This window comes from Microplitis mediator, chromosome 5 (assembly GCF_029852145.1).
Source record: "Microplitis mediator isolate UGA2020A chromosome 5, iyMicMedi2.1, whole genome shotgun sequence".
In the NCBI taxonomy this organism is placed as follows: domain Eukaryota; kingdom Metazoa; phylum Arthropoda; class Insecta; order Hymenoptera; family Braconidae; genus Microplitis; species Microplitis mediator.
Window position 1 is genome coordinate 6221590 of NC_079973.1, and position 12091 is coordinate 6233680.

General features: G+C 28.5%; 1 protein-coding gene across 2 annotated transcripts in view; it reads left to right on the top strand.

Annotated features, from left to right (window-relative positions):
• The window catches only part of LOC130667394 (voltage-dependent calcium channel type A subunit alpha-1), a 225795-nt gene that overhangs the window by 77657 nt on the left and 136047 nt on the right, over window positions 1-12091 (top strand). Inside the window, exon 1 of one of the 2 annotated variants that reach the window (XM_057468928.1) lies at window positions 4818-6007. The exons of the other annotated variant lie outside the window; for it this stretch is intronic. The gene's annotated coding sequence lies outside the window, so the exon portion shown is untranslated. Of the gene's footprint in view, window positions 1-4817; window positions 6008-12091 lie in introns of those variants that run through there. 2 annotated transcript variants of the gene reach the window in all.

A 12091-nucleotide genomic window follows, 5' to 3' on the forward strand; every position in this document is an offset into this window, starting at 1 on the left:
CACCGCCTCCGGTGTTAAAAATTTATACCGGTGTTAAAAAAATTTCCCGATGTTAAAATATTTTTCGGTGTTTAAAACATTTTACTTTGTGAATAATTTTACTCACTCAATCACTACAGTTAAACAGTGTTTTTATTAATTAATTAAATTATTGGCGATTGAAATGTCAAGCGTAAAATTGTAAAATTTTTAAATAAATTACGTGTAACATAAAAATAATTATTCAAATAAATACATAGCAAAATTGAAATTTCCTCCAGATAATATTCATTAAATTCTTATATTTTTTTATATGCAATACATTTTTTTTCTAATTTCTATAAGTGGAATTTTTTTTTACACCGATTTAACACCGGTATTTTAACACCACCAAATTACACCGCCAACACCAGTGTTATTTCATTTTAACACCACGTAATGTTAAAATGATTCCATTTTTAACACCGCTCTTTTTACACCAGGAAAAAACGAATCATATATGGTCATGTATGGCCATATATGTATCATATGAAGCCATATATGGCTATATACGGCCATATATAGTTTCCACATGATTTCATAGATGGCTATTTATGGTCATATATGATTAATAATCGTATATGACCATACAAATGGACAGATTTTTGCCATAACGTCTTAACTTATAAGGTTAGTTGAGACGTTATTGCAGAAATCCGTCCAAATAATCAATTATTGATTATATATGGCTATGTATACCCATATATAGTTATATATCAGAGTGCACCATTTGATCCATCTCATTTCGGAAATTATATATGGCCATATATAACTTGACCTACACATATATAGCCGTATATGGGCATATATAATTTTACAGTAATTCTATACATGGCCATATATGACTATATATAACTATATATGAGCATATGTATTTATTGAGTTATTCCATATAAGCTATCTATGATTATATGTGGGCATAATTGTCATATATCAGAGTGCTTCATTTAATTTTTCTCATCTCGGAAATTATATATGGCCATATATGACTTGACCAAAATATATATAGCCGTTTATGGGCATATATAGTTTTACAGTAATTCTATACATAACCGTATATGACTATAGATAATGATATATCAGCATATATATGGTCATATATAAAAGTACTAATCTATTATTTACTCATCTTAGATATTATATATGACCATATATGACGTGGTCAGGGCATACAAAACCATATAGGGCTGTAGTGTATAACAAAAAAAAATTTTTATCAATAGAAAAAAAAAAATACCGATTGATAAGTTATCTAATTTTAATGAAAATGAGTTTTTTTTTATTCGTAAATGATAAATAAAAAGTATCGATATTCTGGATGTTAATTATTTTTAATGGACCAACGAATACGTGGAGCTCGAGTCATTAGCAAGAGTAAAAATTGTTTCTGAGAAAATGTAAATAAAATACTGTAGCATAAAATATAAAACAGGAAATGATGTAAAAAAATGTGGCAGAAAAATAGTGGCGGTAAATAAGTAAAAAAAAAAAAAATAAATAAAATATAAATGCAAAGATAAAAGAGTAAAAGAAAATAGAGTAGAGTTAGGGTGTGAGGAAATGTATAAGAGTAAGAAGAAAAGAAAAATGATCGCATGCGGCAAAGTCTTCGTAGTCGATATTTTCTTCTTGGCGACAAACTTTTCTAAAGTCGCCTAAGGGTTACCGTCTGTGTTGCAAAACTGAACGGTCACAGGGAGAATCAATTTATTTCATCCGCCCAAAGATTTCGAATTGGATGTGAAAAAAAAGTTAAAATACTTAATAAAAGATGAAAAAAACTTTATATATTGAAACAACAACTAGAAATAGAAAATAAACAGAAAATAAAATATAGGAAAGCATGCTTTTAACTTTATTTTCTTAAAACTTAAATTTTAACTGAAATTACTCCCATAAATAAACTTTACAATTTATAAATAAATTATTTTTAAATCTCTCATTTAAAGTAATTACTTTTATACAAATTAATATCAATTATTACACTACTCTACAGGAGTTTAATTCAATTATTTTTAAAAACTCAATTTATTTTTCAATAAAATAATTAATGCTTATAAATGAATTATTTTATTGTGAAAAATTAATTTAATAAATGAATATCATTTAATAGAAAAAAAAAAAAAAAAAATGGATGAATACATTGTCTTGCAATGATTGATTTATTGACATATCTATACATATACGGGTGTCTTTATTGAGAGGTTAATAACAAGCATCAACTCGTACTCTACTTTGTATGTTATGGTATATAACGTTCGTCGGAAAATGTATCTCAATACTCAGGTAATAACATTTCATACTCCAGTTAACGACTGGGTAATAGAGCGACATTTACTACAGCTCTAACGTTCAATTAGTTCTTAAAAATTAACCATAATTACCTCCACTTATTTATTTAAATTTTTTCCTATCGATAAAAATATCATTTTCCGAGGAAATAAATATTTACTGTATTTATATAAAAAAAATTAAGCCGACAAAATTTATGGCTCGGACATTTCCGGTGGTCATTTAATTCAAAAATATTTTTTGACTATTGTAAGGCATTTATTTATGCGGGATTCTGGATGTAAAAAAGTGTGGAAAGCTGAAAATCATGCAGCGAGTTGCATCCGGTGATATCGAAACGTATCATAACGTAACGTAACGCAATCGCAATAGCAATCAGTTATAAGGATGGGTGGAAGCTAAATGTACACACACATGCACATACATGTGTATGTATATGTATATATATATATATATATATATACGAAGTGCGACAGAACGAGAGATAGTTTGAGGGTGAAATGATGAAGAGGGGAATGGTTGTGAGGGTGAAAAGCTTGTCTAGGTGGGGATAGGCCACAAGGGTCACGGAGTGCGCTGACCTACTGTTCCACATTCGCCCGTTCCAGCCTTTTCAAAGTTCACTTTGCATCGGATTCACTACCCAGAAACCCAGAGCCCGAACAAAAATATTAAATCTTTTAAATTCATACACCATATTCAATCATTTTTTAATTTTCATCCATTATTTTATATCTGTAAATATTACGACCATTTTTACTTATATTTAACTGTGAATATTTTTTAAATATTTTTTTTATTTTACTCAATAAAAAATAAATAAAATTTTTTATAAATTTCAATATATTTATTATATTTGTTAAAAAAAAATTTCTAATTTAAAATTGAAATTTAAATTTTCAATACCTCGGAAAAATTTTTCAAATTTCACAAGATCTGAATAAATCAACTAGGATTCGTCTGGGATCTTAGATCTAAAAATTATGTTGAACTTTTTTTCCAGCCCTCGAAATTTCTTTCAAAATCAAAATTTTGTACAATTGCAGTTCAATAATTTTTCTCATTTTTTTTATCTAAACATTGAAAAAATTAGATCTGAGTCGAATGCATAATTTCGATTTTAGAAGATCATAAATTTTTTTCCCTCATGAAATTAAAAAAATTTTTGATTTATTATTTTATTGCTCCAATTACAAACAATTATACGTATGTATATTATTTCATTTTAAAAAGTAACATTTGTCTTTTCACCTTTAATCTTTTACCCCATTCTCTTTTATTTGAATTTTCATTTTACATTTTTTTTCTTCATCTTCAAAAGCTTCAGAGCTTTTTCCTCACTCCAGCTAATTTGAATTTCTAGTTTTCGACGATTGAATTTTCAACTCTTTTTGAGCTGGCATTTTGACCTCTGCCTTTGCCAATATCTGTATCTATATATATCTATATATATAAAATGAAAAAAAAAACAATATTAGGTTTTTATATCAAAGTATTTTTAAAATTAAAAGAAAAAAAAAATAAAATAAAATATCAAAAACAAATAGAATATTGTTTGTAGGTCATAGTACGGTTTAAATTAACACGAACGAAGCGATGACGTGGAATAAGGCATTTAATGGCGGATGGACACGGGATAATGCAGAGAAATTTTTTTTATTCAACTCTCATCAGCAACTATTGGATGGTCTTATTTAGCTTAGGGTTCTTAATATTATTTATCCGTCCCTATGTTTCGCAGCCGGACTTGCATTTCTATAAAAGCGCATGCTTGACTACCCCCGCAATATCGGTTACACACTAACACTAATTTCATCGAGCTTCATGCACTTTGCTTTACATACTACTAACACACTTATCACCCAGCTTACTCATGACATCTAGTGATTTTTATTTACACCACTTATTTTCTCGCAAGCTCAGCTTTAAATGGGCGGGAAATATTTGAAATATTATTTCCCACCCTTGCAATTATTTATTTAAATTTACATCTGGCGGTCAAAATTTTGTGCCTCATCAGATTTTTCCAGCTGTACTTTAATATAATTGGAGTATTAAATCCATTAAAATTTTTTTTAACAATTAAATTTCATACGAAACAAAAAAAATTATTTTATTCACACAAAATTAATGAATTAATTTTTTATTTATAGAAATTCAATGAAATTTGAATTTTTGAATAATTTTTTTTTCCTTGGATAGCTGGGAGATATTAACAGATCTGCAAGTAGATAAAACCCATTTAAGTAAGACACGAGTACGTCGAAAAATATTTTTACGGCCCTGGAATCTGTAGGTTTTGGTGGGTTTAATTCTCAGTAGTGCAAGAGAGAGCTCGCCCGGGGTGCGATGATTTCTTGGTAGCAAGGGAGAGATGCCGAAAAAGTATATATATATTATCGTATAAGCCCAAGTGAGACAGCAGAAGGGTTGTATATACATATATATGTAGTGTGGATGATAGAGGGTAGAGAAGTCGAGGGTTGGTAGATTATGGTGGGGGATTGAACGAGAGTACGTAGTCGAGCGACCGTCCCGCTGTGGCCACGAGCTCGATGCTCGCGTAGGTAGTGAGTGACTTCTTGCGAGCGGACAAACGGCTCTTTACCCCCGGGTAGGAGGTAAAGAAAGTGTGGGTTGGACGTCGAATTGGATAAGGTGTTTGTTATATATTTATTGCTCTGGTGGACACACTACAGGAGAGGATTATTTAAACATTATTCATTTATTTCGTGTAACAGATCGCGGTACTCATACCTTAGGATACCTTGGAATATATACATCTATAATAATAATAATAATAATAGGAATAATTATTATTATTTTTTTAAAATACGTCACGCAGGGCTGGAAAGTAGTACAGTGCTTAGAAAATTTATTAAATTTTAATTTCGATTATATATTTTTAGTTCTATAAATTTGATGACAAATATGGCTGGTGGATTGACATAAGAGTTCGGTCATCAATTTTTTTTATTTTTATTTTTTTATTTAAATGTGGATGCATTATAATTTATTGTGAGTGAATAGTGGCGGTGACAAAGTGGATAAAAATAACGGATAAGGGTGGATTTGTGGTTTTGCCAGTGCCTAAACGGGATCGGATGTTATGCGCCGGTGGTACACTGGTGGTTGAAGTGTTACGAGGTGTGTACGAGAAGCCGGATAAAAAAAAAAAAATATTTGTGCTGGTGGTTAACGAAGTGTTGGTACGAGTGCTGGCTAAAGAGAACGAGAACGAGAACGACGACGAGGACGAAGACGACGACGCAAACGAAAACGATAAATCCGATGCAAGACCAAAATCAAGACCAATATCGGGTTAATTATTGCAATCGCTGCTAGTACTACTACTTATATTAATACTAATACTAATACTACTACTACTACTACTACTACTACTAGTACTACTACTACTACTGCTACTATTATTATTACTACTACTACTACTGCGACTACATAAATTATAAGGATAAGGATAAGGACAAATAAGTCCTTGAGTGGATGAGGTGTTGACACGATTGTGGTATTTGTGTGTTTAATTTTAAGTGCTGTGTGTGTGTGTGTGCAGATTGGTTGGGTGTATTTGTGAGTAGCTGTTCGGGGGTGGGTGTTTCTGTGAGATCATCGCCAGCAGGGCATAGGCTCGAACGCATGTAGGAACATGGCCGCATCTAGCCCCTGCCTCCCTCTAGAGGTGAGTGCCACCTGACTGTCTCAATTTTTATTTTCTCAATGTTATGTTTTTGTTAATTGTTTTATTAGATTTTTTTTATTTTCATTTTTGGAAATTAGTTTATTTTTTTAATGGAGTGACAGCGATTTTTTAGGCGGAAAATTTATTTTTTATAAAATAATTTTCAAAAAAAATACTCTAGGATATGATGCAATCAAATTTGGTTTTTTAGAAAATTTCTGTTTTATTTAGAAACTCCTTTTTTATTGTTTTCAATTTTGTGAGACATAACCTAAAATTTGTTATCGTTTTCGTTCAATAGAATTTATTTAGTAATTGAAATTATTTTCAAAAATTTACAATTCAAAAAAATTTGATCTATTCGAAAAATTTATAATAAAATAAAAAATAAATTTTTTAATGGTCCTGAAGTTAAAATACAATTAGCAATTTTCTGATTTTTTTTTTTCAGCAAATCAATTACAAAAAAAAAAAAAAAAATATCCACATGTACAAAATTGAAAAAACTACAAGTGTAATTTTTTTTAAATATTTTTTTTTTTATAATTTATCGTTTCTAAAAAAGTCAAAAATTATTAGACCTCGGCTAAATATGAGTATAAATGTAGCAGACATCAGACAAAGTTAAAATTATTAATAAACAGAGTAAATAATTGAATGAAAATTTAAAAAAAATGCGCATTTAAAAATTTTCAAAACTAATATGTGCATTTTTTGTATAATTATTTTTTTTTATATTTACTCTATTTATTTATAATTTTAAATTCGCCTGACGTCTGCTACATTCACACTCATGGCTAAATTGAGTATCATAATTTTTCATCATAAATTATTTTGAATACTTTTGAAAAAATATTGAAAAATAATTTTTTATTAAAAACATTTCAAGTAATAAAAATAAATTTTCCAACCTATCAAATCAAACGATCCTGAAGTTAGCAGACAATTAAAAATTGTTGGATTATTTTTTGAACAATTAAATTTGAAGAAAACAAAAAACTAAAAATATGCACATGTAGAAAATTTAAAAGACTACAAGTGAAATTTTATTAAATATTTTTTTTTCATAATTTATCTTTTTTTAAAAAATCCAAAAATTATCAGACGTCGGCTAATTTTGGTATCATTCAAATCAATAATTATTTCAATAACGAAATTTTTGATAAATTATTTTATATTAAATTTATCACTTACCCACGTATTTCTTAAATAAAATAACGTCACAAATAATAAAAAATAAACCGTAATTAAAATAAAAATGATGAAAGTTGTAAGAACATCTTTGCAACAAAGCTACCCGACTTCTGTCATAAGAATTGACTACTGACTTATTTAAAGTTGTCAATTAAATTATACTTATAGGATGACAACTAAAGAAATAAGTCTCAAGTAGTGGGGACAATAAGAAATAATAAATAATATTATTGAAAACATAGAAATAATATTTACTCAAGTCATAACTTTATAACCAGTGTCTTTAAATCTTTAAACAACACATTTCTGTATAAACTGTGTCAGTTAATTCTTATCGCGAATTTAAATATTTAAACTTGAATATATATAAATTTTTTATCATGTCGGAAGTTATGAAAAATAATAGTGCACATAATGGTAAATGCTCAACAGTTAAGTGGAAAGATGTTACAGAGAATGTTGAAAATTCACATCATAAAACTTGTGATAAGAGAATTAATGAAAATAAAAAAAATCCACGTAAAAATGAACAGCGCCGTCCTTCAGTCATGATATCGCTGCTTATCAAAACGTCTGTATTATTATTATTTATATTAATAATCATTTTTTGATTTTACTCTATACACTGTAGAAAATTTTAGGAGTGAACGTGGATTAAATCCGGAGTAAATTTGGAATGAATGCAATGCGGATGACTGTTTATTTATTTATTCACCTCAGAGTGTAATCTACTCCGAAGAGGAGTTTATTTTAATATTTAAACTCCGAATTGGAGTGAATACGGATTGAAATAAAATCCAGACCGATCCGAAATCACTCCGCTGAAAAGATCAACTCTCTATTTACTTCGTATGGGGACTGATTTTTTGTAAAAACTCCGAATCTCCGAGAGACGGATTCCCGATTTTTTACAGTGTATTAGGTTACATAAACTGTAAAAAGAGCAGTATTAAAAATGGACTCAATTTAACACCGCATGATGTGAAAAACCGCACTATTCCTATGAATTATAGGAACCATTCCCATAACATTATAGGAATGGTTTCTATAATAGTATGAGAACTATTCCCATAATATTATAGGAACGGTTCCCATAATGGTAAAGGAATAGTTCCTATACCATTATGGGAATCATTCCCTTAATATTATGGGAATAGTTTCCATACCATTATAGGAACCATTCCATATAATATTATGGGAATGGTTCCCATACTATCATGAAAAAAATAATTTAAAGAAAAGTGTGGTAATCACTTTTACAAGATACAGAAATATTATTAAATATAAAAACAAAAATTCAAACATTGAAAAAAAAATTTGTATTCGGCAAAAACATTAAAATTCTAAACAAAATTTTATTTTTTTTTAACAAATTTAGCGTCGAAAAAGCTTCAGTTGAATTTCTCCATATCATAAGGGAAATTTCTACACTATTTTGCAAAATAAATTTTTATGATATTATGGGAATGGTTCCCATAACATTATGGGAATGGTTACCATAATGGTATAGGAATTGTACCCATACTATTATAGGGATGGTTCCCATAATATATGGGAACCATCCCCATAGTAGTATGGATACAATTCCCATATCATTATGGGAACTATTCCCATAATGCATAGCAAAACTTCCCATAATTTTCTTTCCGTGTAGTGATCGAGTAAGTAAAAATATTCACAAAGTTAAATATTTCCAACACCGAAAATTTAAACACTTATACCGCCTACACTTAGCTCGGTTTTTTTTTACATTGTAAAAATTAATGATTACATCGTAGTATAAATGTTACATTTTTAAAGTAAAAAATTTCATGAGTAGAGTAGATATATGCAACGAAACGACTAAAATCTCAGATAACGAGAGTTACTTTGCACAAGTTGTTCAAACAAAAATGACCTCCTAAATTAAACTTTTCAAGACACTTGCCCTCGTTTATTACTCACATTTTAAAATAATATATAGTATTTTTAAATTTAATTTAAGTACTGAGATATAAAGTTAACGAGATTAGTTTACTTGTTGTCAGAGTTTTTTTTTTTGTTCATTTTTTTTTCTTACTCGGAATGAAAAATGTTGAGGAGGTAAAGAAAAAGTTGAGTCACCAATGATGACATTAATCGGCCGTTACTCTGCTTATGTATACCGGCTCATTTTGTATTGACACGACGCACTCGATAATTCGTCCACGTACTATACATAGTAAATCACCACGTTTATAATTAGGCTTGATTTTTACTAAATATATATTCTTTTTAATTTAATTTATATCATTTATATTTAAATGTGAATCATTTAAATTTAAATGTAAAAAATTCGGAGTGATTAGGAATTTTATTTAAATCCGATTTTACTCCGTCATCCAAAATTTCGGAGATTTAAAAAAAATCCCTCCACACAGGGGTAAATAGGGAGTTTGTTTTTTCAGCGGAGTAATTTCAGAGTGGTCTGAATTTTATTTGAATCCGCGTTTACTCCGATTCGGAGTTTTGATATCAAAATAAACTTCCCTTCGGAATAAATTTCACTCCGGGGGAATTAAATAAATAAACAGTCACCCGCTTTGCATTCACTCCGGATTTAATTCGCGTGTATAAAAACCTGGGGTCAAATGAGACACTATTTCAGAAGAAAAATTTTTTTTTTATTCACAAATGTTTATTTACATTTCAAAAGCAGGTGGGGTAAGTTGATCACTCCAACTAGTAAAAAAAAAAATTAAATCAACGACTTTGTCACTTAATTTATTTTTGTAAATCAGTGAGAGCTTAAAAAATAAGAATCTGGGCTAAAATGAGCCACTAAAAAATTTTTTTCTTTCTCAAAATTTGAGTATTTTTATGACAATTAAAGCGCGATGATAAACTTACCCCTTATCAAACAAAAAAAATTTTATTCCACACATTTTCCCCGGATTTTTTATAATCAGTTTGTGAATTTCGTTGATAATTTAATGAAAAAAAATAATCCTGTGATTTCTATTACAATATTTGTGCAGAATTATTTTATTCATATTCTACATTTGTATAATTTTTTAATTTTCCTCGAAATTTTATTTCAATATGAATATTTAATAAAACATATTCATAACTTTAGAAACATTTGAATAAAAACTCATAAATATTAAAAGAAAAAAAAACACATTTTTGTTTGCAACAAAAGAATTCGATAATTGTGAAAAAATTTTTTATTGGAAAACTTTAATAAATATATTTTTGTTATATTATTAAAAAACATATAAACTGTATCGAGTAATTAAAAAGCTATTGGATAGAATGCGGTTTATTGTTATATCGATAAATATATGGAGTTATTTATTTTTTAAATTACTTTCTCTAACAAAGATTATAATAAATAATAGACAACTCAGTTAATTAAAGCCTCGGCTAAACAATAGACTAAAATACATAATACCAAAAAAAAAAAAAATATCCAAACATAAAACATCAGCTTTACGTGTGTCCATTACCATAAATATTGTGCCTAGTCAGCGTTTAATTTAGCGCGATGTGTTAGTGCATGGTGACCGCGGTGTTGTAACCAACGCAACGATATGACCAACAATTTATATATCTTGAGGATAATTTATTGTTTTAATTTAATTTGCCAACTTATTTGTGATTCCAGGCCGGGTTAATGCTCCAAACAAACCGTTTCTTTCAAAACTTCATTTACTAACTTCATTTATTATTACAGTTTATGTGCACCGACCAAAACTTTTCACATTTTTTTAAATCCATTATTTATTTATAAGCTTGCAATTACTTTTAAAGTATGTCAATAACATTTTGTAATAATTGTGTTTATTTTTAAATTTCCAATTTATTCATAAATTATAAATTTAGAAAATTTTTTTTTATAATTGAAAAAAATCTCCAGCATTTTGATACAAAAAAAAATTAATTTGAAATATAGGAGCGGGGGAAGAAAGGATTCGGGGTAAAATGGGTCTTTCAAAATTTTTTTATAAATTAAAATTTACCAAAAACTAGAAACTTGGTAATTTGGGACGTTATCCTGAAATTGACAGACGATCAACAACTTTCTGATTTTTTTTTCAACAAATCAATTACAAAAAAAAAAAAATAAAAAAATGCACATTTAGAAAATTAAAAAAAGTGCAAGTGCAATTTTTCCAAATATTTTTTTTTTTATAATTTAACCTTTGAAAAATCATTCAAAAATTATTAGACGTCGGCTGACTTCAGTATCATATTTGGGAATTATACTGAAGTTAGCAGACGTCTGACAGTTTTTGAATTTTTTTAAAAACGATTGACTATAAAAAAAAAATATTTTGAAAAATTGCACCTATAGTTTATTAAATTTTCTAGATGTGTATAGTTTTAGTTTTTTTTTTTTTTGTAATTATTTGTTAAAAAAAAAAATCCGAAAATTTGTAACTGTCTGCTAACTTCAGGATCGTTATTTGGGACATCCAAATATTTTGCAAACAATTTTTAAATTTATATAGGGTGGATTTTTTCTTGGCTGGGTCATATATCGATAGCGACTACTTAGTAGAGAACAAAAAAAAAAAAAAAAAAAGTAAAATTAATGAAAAAAATTCAGGCTACTGACATTTTTTTCGCGGAATGTCGATTTCAGTCGTCTCTTTTTTTCTTCCCCTGTTTATTTTGTCGGAAGTATAAAATTTCATCATAAATCGTGAATCGTATAAACATGATTATCTTTATAAATTACGAATTAAAAGACAAAAGTTGGTATGGATGAATAATGTAGCGCCACGTGTGACGAGTTGTCAGTGGGGTTTAAAATGAGGTTGGTAGAACTGCCTGAGTTTTGTATGGAGGTTAGAATGTAGTAGAGTAAGTAAGCCGAAGCATAGCAAAGCAAACGAGGCTAGAGGTAGAAGAAATAGAAGTGGAGGG